Source organism: Salmo salar, chromosome ssa08, assembly GCF_905237065.1.
Source record: "Salmo salar chromosome ssa08, Ssal_v3.1, whole genome shotgun sequence".
NCBI classification, from domain to species: Eukaryota; Metazoa; Chordata; class Actinopteri; order Salmoniformes; family Salmonidae; genus Salmo; species Salmo salar.
In genome coordinates, this window is record NC_059449.1 from 20,019,372 (window position 1) to 20,035,092 (window position 15,721).

Below are 15,721 nucleotides of genomic sequence, written 5' to 3' on the forward strand. Positions count from 1 at the left end.
AGTGTTGGTGACAGAGACCTGGGTGGATGTAGTACTAACTACAGGTACAGCTGTAGTGTTGGTGACAGAGACCTGGGTGGATGTAGTAGTCACTACAGGTACAGCTGTAGTGTTGGTGACAGAGACCTGGGTGGATGTAGTACTAACTACAGGTACAGCTGTAGTGTTGGTGACAGAGACCTGGGTGGATGTAGTTCTAACTACAGGTACAGCTGTAGTGTTGGTGACAGAGACCTGGGTGGATGTAGTACTAACTACAGGTACAGCTGTAGAGTTGGTGACAGAGACCTGGGTGGATGTAGTACTAACTACAGGTACAGCTGTAGAGTTGGTGACAGAGACCTGGGTGGATGTAGTACTAACTACAGGTACAGCTGTAGTGTTGGTGACAGAGACCTGGGTGGATGTAGTACTAACTACAGGTACAGCTGTAGTGTTGGTGACATAGACCTGGGTGGATGTAGTACTAACTACAGGTACAGCTGTAGAGTTGGTGACAGAGACCTGGGTGGATGTAGTACTAACTACAGGTACAGCTGTAGTGTTGGTGACAGAGACCTGGGTGGATGTAGTACTAACTACAGGTACAGCTGTAGTGTTGGTGACAGAGACCTGGGTGGATGCAGTACTAACTACAGGTACAGCTGTAGTGTTGGTGACAGAGACCTGGGTGGATGTTGTACTAACTACAGGTACAGCTGTAGTGTTGGTGACAGAGACCTGGGTGGATGTAGTACTAACTACAGGTAAAGATGTAGTGTTGGTGACAGAGACCTGGGTGGATGTAGTACTAACTACAGGTACAGTTGTAGTGTTGGTGACAGAGACCTGGGTGGATGCAGTACTAACTACAGGTACAGCTGTAGTGTTGGTGACAGAGACCTGGGTGGATGTAGTACTAACTACAGGTACAGCTGTAGTGTTGGTGACAGAGACCTGGGTGGATGTAGTACTAACTACAGGTACAGCTGTAGTGTTGGTGACAGAGACCTGGGTGGATGTAGTTCTAACTACAGGTACAGCTGTAGTGTTGGTGACAGAGACCTGGGTGGATGTAGTACTAACTACAGGTACAGCTGTAGAGTTGGTGACAGAGACCTGGGTGGATGTAGTACTAACTACAGGTACAGCTGTAGAGTTGGTGACAGAGACCTGGGTGGATGTAGTACTAACTACAGGTACAGCTGTAGTGTTGGTGACAGAGACCTGGGTGGATGTAGTACTAACTACAGGTACAGCTGTAGTGTTGGTGACATAGACCTGGGTGGATGTAGTACTAACTACAGGTAGAGCTGTAGTGTTGGTGACAGAGACCTGGGTGGATGTAGTACTAACTACAGGTACAGCTGTAGTGTTGGTGACAGAGACCTGGGTGGATGTTGTACTAACTACAGGTACAGCTGTAGTGTTGGTGACAGAGACCTGGGTGGATGTAGTACTAACTACAGGTACAGCTGTAGTGTTGGTGACAGAGACCTGGGTGGATGTAGTACTAACTACAAGTACAGCTGTAGTGTTGGTGACAGAGACCTGGGTGGATGTAGTACTAACTACAGGTACAGCTGTAGAGTTGGTGACAGAGACCTGGGCACAGTTTTCCAAAAGCATATTAAGGCTAAGTTAATCTTAGAACATCATTGAAACGATGGACTTTGCCTGAAGATACTTTTGGGAAACCAGGCCCTGGTTGGTTATACAGTAACATGTCATGGCTGGTTATACAGTAACATATCCTGGCTGGTTATACAGTAACATGTCCTGGCTGGTTATACAGTAACATGTCCTGGCTGGTTATACAGTAACATGTCATGGCTGGTTATACAGTAGCATGCCCTGGCTGGTTATACAGTAACATGTCATGACTGGTTATACAGTAACATGTCATGGCTGGTTATACAGTAACATGTCTTGGCTGGTTATACAGTAACATGTCCTGGCTGGTTATACAGGAACATGTCCTGGCTGGTTATACAGTAACATGTCCTGGCTGGTTATACAGTAACATGTCCTGGCTGGTTATACAGTAACCTGTCCTGGCTGGTTACACAGTAACATGTCCTGGCTGATTATACAGTAACATGTCCTGGCTGGTTATACAGTAACATGTTATGACTGGTTATACAGTAACATGTCCTGGCTGGTTATACAGTAAAATGTCCAGGCTGGTTATACAGTAACATGTCCTGGCTGGTTATACAGTAACATGTCCTGGCTGGTTATACGGTAACATTTCCTTGCTGGTTATACAGTAACATGTCCTGGCTGGTTATACAGTAACATGTCCTGGCTGGTTATACACTAACATGTCCTGGCTGGTTATACAGTAACATGTCCTGGCTGGTCATACAGTAACATGTCCTGGCTGGTTATAGAGTAACATGTCCTGGCTGGTTATACAGTAACATGTCCTGGCTGGTTATACAGTAACATGTCATGGCTGGTTATACAGTAACATGTCCTGGCTGGTTATACAGTAACATGTCATGGCTGGTTATACAGTAACATATCCTGGCTGGTTATACAGTAACATGTCCTGGCTGGTTATACAGTAACATGTCCTGGCTGGTTATACAGTAACATGTCATGGCTGGTTATACAGTAGCATGCCCTGGCTGGTTATACAGTAACATGTCATGACTGGTTATACAGTAACATGTCATGGCTGGTTATACAGTAACATGTCTTGGCTGGTTATACAGTAACATGTCCTGGCTGGTTATACAGGAACATGTCCTTGCTGGTTATACAGTAACATGTCCTGGCTGGTTATACAGTAACATGTCCTGGCTGGTTATACAGTAACCTGTCCTGGCTGGTTACACAGTAACATGTCCTGGCTGATTATACAGTAACATGTCCTGGCTGGTTATACAGTAACATGTTATGACTGGTTATACAGTAACATGTCCTGGCTGGTTATACAGTAAAATGTCCAGGCTGGTTATACAGTAACATGTCCTGGCTGGTTATACAGTAACATGTCCTGGCTGGTTATACGGTAACATTTCCTTGCTGGTTATACAGTAACATGTCCTGGCTGGTTATACAGTAACATGTCCTGGCTGGTTATACACTAACATGTCCTGGCTGGTTATACAGTAACATGTCCTGGCTGGTCATACAGTAACATGTCCTGGCTGGTTATAGAGTAACATGTCCTGGCTGGTTATACAGTAACATGTCCTGGCTGGTTATACAGTAACATGTCATGGCTGGTTATACAGTAACATGTCCTGGCTGGTTATACAGTAACATGTCCTGGCTGGTTATAGTTGGGACACTTTCTTCTTCTTTTCACCTTGTTATCTGATTCCTGAGAAACTGCCTGGTCTACTGGGGGAAGTTCCACCCACTTACTGTTCCACCCACATACAAACATAGACACAGACACATGCAGACACACACACGATAACATTCACCACTATACACACACGTACACATGGATTTTGTGTTGTAGATATGTAGTAGTAGAGTAGGGACCTGAGGGCACACACTTAATTTGTGATGAAATCTGTTGTGAATGTCTTGTAATGTTGTTAAAATGGTATAACTGCCATAATTTTTCTCGACCCAGGAAGAGTATCTGCTGCCTTGGCAGGAACTAATGGGGATCCATAATAAATACAAATACATAGACCAGACACACACACCCTCTTATATGGTCTCTTACTACTCTATATCACTGATTAACATATTGAATTTATACAGCTTAATAATATCTCTGGATGCTTTAATAAATAACTAATAACCAGACCTGGGTTTAAAAACGATCTAATATCTATAAAATACTTTGAACATTTGGGACAATTCTGTTGATTCCATTAAGCCAGGCAAGGTCAACCAAGCACAGCTAAAGTATGTGGGTCATATTCATTAGGCACAAACGGAAGAAAGCAAACTGAAACAGGGTGGGACTAACTGTACCTGTCCAATAAGAATGTGTTTTCATTTGCTGTTGCTATGGTGTGCCCTAATACAGTGGCGCAGGTCTGCTAATAACCACCAACCACTGACAGACAGACACACCTACAGGAAGCTGTTATTAAAGGAAGTCAGTGGTATGGCTAAATATGAGTTGGCACAGCAACGCATGCTGAATCAACTGAAATTACAATCCAATAGGTGTTGCAGCAAAAACTTCCCTAAACTTACTGTATCCCAAATGGAACCCTTTTTCCTACATATTGATGGATTCTGGTCATGTCATTATTCACATTCTATGTAGGCCTTATGCACTGCATCTGTCCTAAAAACACAGGCCACTTTTCATCCATGGATATAAGGTCACCATAAGTACAACAGGACATCTAGAAAGGAAAATGCTTCATTTTAAACTTTAAGAACATCATTTTATTTAACCATACATTCATCATCTGTTCAGTTTCTGAATTAGTTCAAATTTCGTGAAGGTTAGGGTTAAGGTAGGGGTCAGTTTTAGGTTTTGTCTATAATCTGCTTGTCAATGTGATGCTGGTCAGAAAAGTCCCTCATGTTGGGTATAATACCTACTTTTATAAGTGTTTGTCTTCCCCTACTGGCTGTTTTCTACAAACTCAGTTTCTTCCTTCTATTACCGTGACCTTGACCCTTAGAGATAGATAGAGGATTCATCTTTATCTGTCCCATTATAGCTAAAATCCATAGAAAACGCAACCCAGTTGACAACCTTGACTACTTTGAAATGGTGGAAGGCTGGTGGAAACCCAGGTTTTCTTCTCAGAGGAGAGGAAGTAGTAACTGCAGTCAAAGTATCTCCATCCCTCATGACAATGCTGCTCTGTTGGAGAGCAAAGGCGAACACATTGAGAAAGTTAGCAAGTATCGTTATACTCTCAAACCCATATATATTTTGCCTGCCTCACTAACAATGCCTTTTGCCTATTCCCTGCATGTACTTTAGCCTATCTGATTTCCTGTTACCTACCTATTTCCTGATCTCCTGGACTACGTCACTAGCCGTTTCCCTGCCTGTACTGTTGCCTTTTTGAACCCCCTGTGTATGACCTTCTGCTGCCCCTTGACCCAGCTACCTGCCTCCTCCTGTGGTCCGTTGCAATAAACACCTGCTGCGCCCTGCGTTTGAAACCAGCTCTCTGCCTCCCCTCGTGTTCATTAGTTATGCATTAGTATAGGTCAGTAATGGGGAGTTACTGCTTCCTACAAGAGCACACAACGTGTAGGCTACATTTCAAGCTGTCTTTGAAAAACCAGTCAGGTAAAAAGCTTGTCTTAATTAAAGGGGCGATGTTGTATTTTGAGACATGTTTGAATATGCAAATAAGCCAATAGGTGTCCCCTCTGCCTACATTGTGTAATTCTCTATGTTAGTAACACTATTTTGTAGAGTGGTGTCTTGCATAATACAACACAATGCCATTTACAGTCACCTATTTGGCCCATGGTGTTACAGACAAAAAAAAAAAAAACATTAATGTCAAGCCCTTTAATGTAAAACGTTAAGCCAATTTGTATATCGCTGATTCATCATTTATGCTAGGGTTTGTGCAGATATCCAATAATTTTGCAACATTCAGAATGAGACTGATGAGGTAAATAATAATTCATGGATGACTAAAATGATAAATTCTGATATTAAGTGAATTCGGGAAACGGTAACTCATTAAACAAACAAACTTCCATGGTGCCCCAAGATTACTACTTAATTAGTTATGATTAATTTAATTGCACATGGTAGTTAATTGAGTTGATAAAATAATCGTCATTGCATTAATGATACAAATGACAACATAGCGAAACAATGCGAGAGAAATTAAAACAATTTCTCACAAATCCAGTTTCCTTTGTTGTCACATGAAGGGGCGAAAATCTGATATCAACTTTGGAGGGGACAATTACATGAAATTCTCTCAAGAGCAATTCCTGAGGGGGACACCAAAAGTATTGCTGTAACACATAGCCTATGTTGTAATATGTTAAGTGTATATTGAGGAACCATAATTACTACAACTGGATAACTGATAGGTATAGTAGCTAACTGAAGGGTTGTCACAACTTGTTCAAATGTTTAAATCATTATAATACTAATAATAATAATATTAGTTATAGCAGTGTTCCTTATCAGTCCAGTATGTATGCAGGTATTTGTAATCGCAACCAGCAATACCAAGAAAGGCCCGTAGGTGACAATGGTACTGTACACTGTATGGGTGCAGTTTTCGCGTTCTCATCTAAAATAATCTCCATTGAGAACCATCACAAAGTTGGCCTCCGCATTGAATTGACCTTTTTATTTTACTTTTTCTGATACATTTATATAGTCAATAAATATGTGCCACTGGCCTGAGTCTACTACAATAGTTTACAAGAACAAAAGCTCAAAATAAGTACAGTTCTAAAAGCGAAAGAACTACTTCAATGAATAACCCAAATAAATCAACCAAAATATCCTCAAAAATACTTATTTATTGTTCAGTCAGTGTCTCAACTCTTCAAACAGCAGCTATGGACAAGCATGTCACAAAGTATGCAATTTTAAATAAAATAACATAAAATAAATAATTAGTAAGTCTACTGTCATGTACTAGAAAGTGAAAACTACTAAACAAAAGAACAAATATCATACTATACACCAGGGGTTCTCAAATGGGTCCGTGGACCCCTAGGGGTCCCTGGTGTAATTGCAAGGGGTCCGTGAAAGTGTAATGAACGTATTCAGCACCACAAGGATTCCATTAACTTTACATATAATAGAGGGGGTGGGGGTCCCTGAGGACAGCTCAAAACCTTGCAGGCCTTGACTTAAAATATGCAGGGGTTCCAGTTGTCACATTCTTCGTCGTCTGATGATAAAGAGAAATCACTTCGGACCAATATGCAGCGGGTTGCGTGCTCATCATGATATTTATTAAACATGTTGAATACGGAAAAAACAAGAAATGCAGACAACACGACAGGGGACAGTTTTGCAGGCTATGACAACTAGCAGTGCAAAATCAACTACCCACAAAACCCCAGGTGAAAACAAGGTCCTTATATATGACTCTCAATCAGGAACAACAAAGTACAGCTGTTCCTGATCGAGAGCCACACAGACAACAAAGAAATACACAAACCAGAAAACCCTAGAATACCAATAACCAGAACATACACCCAAACCCTGGAACACATAAATAAAACACCCCTCTACAATACACACAACCCCGGACCACATAAAACAAATACCCTCTGCCACGTCCTGACCAAACTACAATTACAAATAATCCCTAATACTGGTCAGGACGTGACACCAGTACCCAAAAAAGGTTGAGAACCACTGCTATACACACTACTGAACAGAACATATGTTTGCGGGTTTCACTGGATCCAACAAATTGCTGGCAGATATTTTCCCTCGAGACTGTCAGCCTGTCTTTATGTATATTACAGACAAAATTCTGATCAGCACCTCAACTTGGTCAAACAACCCCCTGCACCTCCACCGGAAGCCTCCTGAGGACCTCTGCTGCCTCTCCACTGCTGCTACAGGGGTATTTGTTGCGAAAGAGAGGGATCTGCACTGAAAGAGAATCTATGTTCAGCTCAGGGTACTAATTTAGAGACACATCCAACTCCCCCGTGAGAAGCACTCTTTCCAACTTTTGCAGGACGTTTAGACTGTCCTGGTCAAAACGGTCGCCAAACTGAACCTCCACACCGTCCAACACTAAAAAATTCTGCCAGCAAATCGGCTTGAGTGTGTCTCAATGGATTCAATCAATGTTGTTGCTTTCTCATACAGTGCAAGGTAGCTTTCGTCATTTCTGCAGTTTACCCCAGGTTCTGGATAACTGGACACTGACTGGATTTAGCTGGTGTGCTGTTACAGTTATAAAGTGGCAGTGGGTTTGGCAGTTTTGATGTGCTGTGAATTTTTCAATGGCTTTTCTCCAGTTCCTAAATCCTGCACTAATGAAGGCAGCATCTGCTCTTTGGCCAAAAGATGGATGGCTTGAAAACCCTTGGCTACAGTGAAAACACAACACTCCTTTTATTGATGTATTATAATGTAGCCAGGGGAAATCGTGATACCATCTCTCTTGAAACATCAACACTCTGCTAGCAAGAGTTTGCGGTTCTATAAATTGTGCGTGTGGCTGATATGGTTTTGTACCATCACTGAGGTAACTGGACAATGCTCTGCCACTGTCCCTTATACTGGTGCTGCTGGCAACAAGGTTGAAACCTGGTCCTGCGTGGCTGTAACACTGTCCTCTGAAGTCTCTCTCCCTGGTTCTTTCCCTTTCACCACCCTCACTGACTCACAGTGTGTCTCCTAGAAAATAAATAAGGTGTTTGCCATACTCCTAACTACTGGTACCCAAAACTACACAATTAATCACAACAGCAATACCATTGCCTTAACCTCTCTGGGACATGCGCGGGACACACTAATCAACAGCCAGTTAAATAGCAGGGCGGCAAATTCAAAACAACAAAAATCTCATAATTCTAATTTCTCAAACATACAACTATTATATCCCATTTTAAAGATACACTTCTCGTTAATCCAACCACATTGTCCGATTTCAAAAAGGCTTTACGGCGAAAGCATAACATTAGATTATGTTAGGACAGCGCCTAAACAAGAAAAACCACACAGCCATTTTCCAAGCAAGGAGAGGCGTCACAAAAACCACAAATACAGCTAAAATTAATCACTAACCTTTGATGATCTTCATCAGATGACACTCCCAGGACTCAATGTTAGACAATACATTTATGTTTTGTTCGATAAAGTTCATATTTATATCCAAAAACCCCATTTTACATTGGCGCGTGATGTTCAGAAATGGTTTGCCTCCCAAAACTTCCGGTGAATGAGCACATCAATTTACAAAAATACTCATCATAAACGTTGATAAAATTTACAACAGTTATTGAAAGAATTATAGATACACTTCTCCTTAATGCAACCGCTGTGTCAGATTTCAAAATAGCTTTACGGCGAAAGCACATTGTTCAATATTCTGAGTACATTCTGAGTACAGAGCTCAGCCATCAAAGCAAGCTATACCGTTACCCACCAAGTTCTGGAGTCAACAAAACTCAGAAATAGTATTATAAATCTTCACTTACATTTGCTGATCTTCGTCGGATTGCACTCCCAGGACTCCCACAAGAACTGTTCGTTTTGTTCGATAAACTCCATATTTATGTTCAAATACCTCCGTTTTGTTCACGTGTTCAGATCACTATTCCAAAGGCATAATGCGCGAACGCAAAACCCAAGACGAAAAGTCAAAAGGTTCTATTACCGTTCGTAGAAACATGTCAAACGATGTTTACAATCAATCCTTAGGGTCTTAACATAAATCTTCGATAATATTCCAACCGGACAATATTCATTACAGAGGAAAAAAGAAGGAATGGCGGGCCTGCGTGACCGCGCAGTAAACAACTCATAGGTCTCAGGCTTGAGTCAGCTCTTATTCTCTCCCCAGTAACAGTAGAAGCATGAAACTAGGTTCTAAAGACTGTTGAGATCTAGCGGATGCCTTAGGAAGTGCAAAATGACCCCACAGACACTAGTTTGGATAGCCTATCACTTGAAAAGCTACAAACCACTTCCTGGTTGGATTTTTCTCAGGTTTTTGCCTGCCATATGAGTTCTGTTATACTCACAGACATCATTCAAACAGTTTTAGAAACGTCAGAGTGTTTTCTATCCAAATCTACTAATAATATGCATATCCTACCTTTTGGGCCCGAGTAGAAGGCAGTTTAACCTCTCTGGGGCAGGCGGGACGAATTCGTTCCACCTACGTAACAGCCAGTTGAATCCTGTGGCGCGATTTTCAAATCCTTTGAAATGCTATTACTTCAATTTCTCAAACATATGACTATTTTACAGCTATTTAAAGACAAGACTCTCGTTAATCTAACCACACTGTCCGATTTCAAAAAGGCTTTACAACGAAAGCAAAACATTAGATTATGTCAGCAGAGTACCAAGCCAGAAATAATCAGACACCCATTTTTCAAGCTAGCATATAATGTCACAAAAACCCAGAAGACAGCTAAATGCAGCACTAACCTTTGATGATCTTCATCAGATGACAACCCTAGGACATTATGTTATACAATACATGCATGTTTTGTTCAATCAAGTTCATATTTATATCAAAAAACAGCTTTTTAGATTAGCATGTGACGTTCAGAACTAGCATACCCCCCGCAAACGTCCGGCGAATTCACTAACAATTTACTAAATTACTCACGATAAACGTTCACAAAAAGCATAACAATTATTTTACGAATTATAGATACAGAACTCCTCTATGCACTCGATATGTCCGATTTTAAAATAGCTTTTTGGTGAAAGCACATTTTGCAATATTCTAAGTACATAGCCCAGCCATCACGGGCTAGCTATTTAGACACCCGGCAAGTTTAGCACTCACCAATATCAGATTTACTATTACAAAAGTTTGATTACCTTTTGTTGTCTTCGTCAGAATGCACTCCCAGGACTGCTACTTCAATAACAAATGTTGGTTTGGTCCAAAATAATCCATCGTTATATCCGAATAGCGGCGTTTTGTTCGATGCGTCCCAGACACTATCCGAAATGGTAAATCAGGGTCGCGCGCATGGCGCAATTCGTGACAAAAAAAATCTAAATATTCCATTACCGTACTTCGAAGCATGTCAACCGCTGTTTAAAATCCATTTTTATGCCATTTTTCTCGTAAAAAGCGATAATATTCCGACCGGGAATGTCCATTTAGCTAAACAGAGGAAAGAAAACAAAGCTTTCGGTCGACGCGGGCACGAGCCTGAGTCTCACAGTACTGTAACCAGCCACTACCCAAACGCGCTACTTTGTTTCAGCCAGAGCCTGCAAAGCCACGATTCAGCATTTTGCCGCCTTCTGAGAACCTATGGCAGCCGTAGGAAGTGTCACGGGACAGCTAAGATTCTCACTCTTCAATAAACAGAGACAAGAAGAACGACACCTTGTCAGACAGGCCACTTCCTGCATGAAATCTTCTCAGGTTTTTGCCTGCCATATGAGTTCTGTTATACTCACAGACACCATTCAAACAGTTTTAGAAACTTTAGGGTGTTTTCTATCCAAAGCCAATAATTATATGCATATTCTAGTTACTGGGCATGAGTAGTAACCAGATTAAATCGGGTACGTTTTTTATCCAGCCGTGTCAATACTGCACCCTAACCCTAACAGGTAAATTTGGGCACTTCATTCGTCTGAATTTCAGAATACTGCCCCGTCACTAAAAAGTTAAACAAATCTTAGTTCAGTCACCAGTTTAAGTTGAGAGTGGGGGTATCCATGGCATTTTCCAATTATGTCCTTATTTTACAAGTCTAAAAAAACATAAGACTCAAACTTACCTGAGACTCCCTGTCTCTGCCAGTCTATCCCTGCCGATCTGTCCCCAGTGCTGCTGTCTCTGTGCCATTTGTTGCCTGCTCTGCCTAATGACACCATTGTGAAACATTACCATTAGCATTTCACTTCTTTCTTATGAACATTTTATCAACTAGTCTTTGAGATATTAGGCTACTAGGGTTCTTACCTTGCGTTTTGGTGTACTGAAAATACTCTTGATGTTCGTCTTTTTTATGTCATTTTTCTACCTGGCTGGCTACATACACACAGTTTGCAGGTTATTTACAGTAAGAGATTGACTTCTATTATCTACTATATGGGCTTCTATTATCTATTATCTTCTATATGGGCTTCTATTATCTTCTATATGGGCTTCTATCATCTATTATCTTCTATATGGGCTTCTATTATCTATTATCTTCTATATGGGCTTCTATCATCATCTATCATTCTATATGGGATTCTATTATCTATTATATGGGCTTCTATGATCTTCTATATGGGCTTCTATCATCATCTATCATTCTATATGGGCTTCTATTATCTATTATATGGGTTTCTATTATCTTCTATATGGGCTTCTATCATCTAGCACCCCTTTATTTGAACTACTTACTGTAGGTCAGCCACCAACGACAGGCTCTGTTACATTCCCACACATGCGCAGTACCTGTATCATGTGCCACTGGCAGTGGATCAAACCATTGTGAGGCAAAAGTCGGGGGGTCTCAATCTTTTGAAACTTAAAAATGAGCTATTAAGTGTCTATAATCAGCACAAGTTCTTTCACTGTGTATTATCAATATTATTTAAATGACATAGTTATGTTTACAGTGATATATTGGGGGACAAATCATATTTTTACCAGGATGGGGGGGTCGTGTCCCCCCCGTCCCCCCTGGGATTTCCGCCTCTGTTCACATAACAAGTAATTTGAGGCCTCCAGAGGACTCTTATCTTTAAGTGTCTCAGTACAGTCCTTCTCACCATATTTTTGATTGCCATCGCCATTATCAGGCTGATATGGTGGAGACCAGTACCTACAGGGTTAAAAATAGTCAGATATCATGGTTAATACCAGTACCTACAGGGTTAACAACAGTCAGATATCATGGTTAATACCAGTACCTACAGGGTTAAAAACAGTCAGATCTCATGGTTAATACCAGTACCTACAGGGTTAATAATTGCGATATCACAGTTAGAACATTACAATCCTAAATAATATACATATTAATATACATAAATAAAGATATCTTTGTTGACTGCTGCAATCATTGACAATAACCTGTATAGAAACATTTTTATTGGAGCCTTATTGTCAGAGTAGTTAACATCTCTTCTCTGTGGTCAGTGGTGTTCCATCCACCCATTTCCAGGTCTCCTCTGTCTCTCTGTCAGTCAGACCAATCCAGACTCTCTTCTTGAAGTTGAAGAGAAACTCCTATGGTTGAGAAAGATACAATATACACTGAATTGAGTAAGCTCCAAAAGTTTTGGGACGCTGACACATTTTGTGTTGTTTTGGCTCTGTACTTCAGCACTTTGGAATTGAAGTGATACATTAAAGGTTAAAGTGCGGACCATCAGCTTTCAGTTTCGGGTTTTTTCATCCATATCGAGTGAACGGTTTAGAAATGACAGCACTGTTTGTACATCGTCCCCCATTGTAGGGGACCAAAAGTATTAGGACAAATTCACATATGTGTTTTAAAGCAGTCAAAGTTTAGTATTTGGTCCCATATTCCGCAATGACTACATCTAGCTTGTGACTCTACAAACTTGTTGGATGAATTTGCTTTTTGTTTTGGTTGTGTTTCAGATTATTTTGTGCCCAATAGAAATGAATGGTTAATAATGTATTGTGTCAATTTGGAGTAACATTACATGTAAATAAGTATATAATATGTCTACTAAACACTTCTACTTAAATGTGGATGCTACCATGATCATGGATAGTGCTGAATGAATTGTCAATAATGATGAGTGAGAAAGTTAAAGATGCACAAATCCCATAAAGTGAAAGCTGTCAGTCTGCCCGTTAACCTCATAGACACTGTATCATTCCAAATCCAAAGTGCTGGAGCACAAAGCCCCACCAAAAAACATTTGTTAACGTCCCAATACTTTGAGCTCATTGTTTGACCATATCTACCCCCGACAGACCTATATCCCCCTCCCCCCACCTCCCCCTTCTCTTTCGCGCTCTCTCCTCTCACCTGTTCCTCTTTGCTGTTTATGATCACCAGGTCTGTTCCTCTCTCCAGACAGTACTGTCTGCTCTCCTCCCAGGTTTTCTTCTTAGTAGAGAGGAAGTAACAACTGCAGTCAAACTTCTTCCATCCGTCAGAACAACATGTTTTTTCTGTTTGATGACAACACAACACTGATACAATACAATAAACATCACATTTTATTTTCCATGATTCACTGGATTCGATCTCAATTAACACATGTACTTCATAATGAAGAAAGGTATGAAAACCAACTCACTGACCACAACGGAAATTCTGAAGCCTGTCTCTCTCTGTATTCAGGTTGTTGTATCTGGTCTGTAGCTGGTCTCTCTCTTCAGTCAGGTTGTTGTATCTGGTCTGTAACTGGTCTCTCTCTGTAGTCAGGTTATTGTATCTGGTCTGTAACTGGTCTCTCTCCGCAGTTGTGTTGGTCTTATAAAGGGAAAAACTCTGTGACAAGTTGTTCCTTTCATCCTCAGAATCTTTGATGGTTCTGTTATCTACAAAGTATTAACACATAGTTACTAGGTAAAACACCAGGTAAATAGGCTTAGTAACAAGCACTTAGTACAACTATGTGAAAAGCAATGAACCTGTACACAAACTCACAGTAGACAGACAGGCCTATGATCCTAGCCAGTAGAACACACAGCAGCCCCAGACACACTGCAGCAACTAGGAAGGGTCTCTTCCCTGAGCTATCAGGCTCTGTGGACACATACAACATACTTTTAAGTTTTGTGAGTGTGTGTGTGTGTGTGTGTGTGTGTGTGTGTGTGTGTGTGTGTGTGTGTGTGTGTGTGTGTGTGTGTGTGTGTGTGTGTGTGTGTGTGTTACCTGAATGCTGGTCTCCTGGTTCATTATTTGGAGCAGTGTCTGCTGTCTCTTCGCTCTTGGTGCTGGTCTCACCGTCTCTCTGGGTGTCTGCACTTACGTAGATATCCACAATCTTCTCCTTCATCTCACCTCTGTCAAACTTGACCTTCTTGTTCATATCTGATTCAGCATAGATGACCTTTTACATCTTTAACAATGCCTGGGTCTTTATTTCTACAGTGGGGAGAACAAGTATTTGATAACCTATAAAATTGGCAGTTGTCCTACTTACAAAGCATGTAGAGGTTTGTAATTTTTATCATAGGTACACTTCAACTGTGAGAGACGGAATCTAAAACAAAAATCCAGAAAATCACATTGTATGATTTTTAAGTAATTCATTTGCATTTTATTGCATGACATAAGTATTTGATACATCAGAAAAGCAGAACTTAATATTTGGTACAGAAACCTTTGTTTGCAATTACAGAGATCATATGTTTCCTGTAGTTCTTGACCAGGTTTGCATACACTGCAGCAGGGATTTTGGCCCACTCCTCCATACAGACCTTCTCCAGATACTTCAGGTTTCGGGGCTGTCACTGGGCAATACGGACTTTCAGCTCCCTCCAAAGATTTTCTATTGGGTTCTGGTCTGGAGACTGGCTAGGCCACTCCAGGACCTTGAGATGCTTCTTACGGAGCCACTCCTTAGTTGCCCTGGCTGTGTGTTTCGGGTCGTTGTCATGCTGGAAGACCCAGCCACGACCTATCTTCAATGCTCTTACTGAGGGAAGGAGGTTGTTGGCCAAGATCTAGCGATACATGGCCCCATCCATCCTCCCCTCAATACGGTGCAGTCGTCCTGTCCCCTTTGCAGAAAAGCCTCCCCAAAGAATGATGTTTCCACCTCCATGCTTCACGGTTGGGATGCTGTTCTTGGGGTTGTACTCATCCTTCTTCCTCCAAACACAGCGAGTGGAGTTTAGACCAAAAAGCTAAATTTTTGTCTCATCAGACCACATGACCTTCTCCCATTCCTCCTCTGGATCATCCAGATGGTCATTGGCGAACTTCAGACGGGCCTGGACATGCGCTGGCTTGAGCAGGGGAACCTTGCGTGCTCTGCAGGATTTTAATCCATGATGGCATAGTGTGTTACTAATGGTTTTCTTTGAGACTGTGGTCCCAGCTCTCTTCAGGTCATTGACCAGGTCCTGCCGTGTAGTTCTGGGCTGATACCTCACCTTCCTCATGATCATTGATGCTCCACGAGGTGAGATCTTGCATGGAGCCCCAGACCGAGGGTGATTGA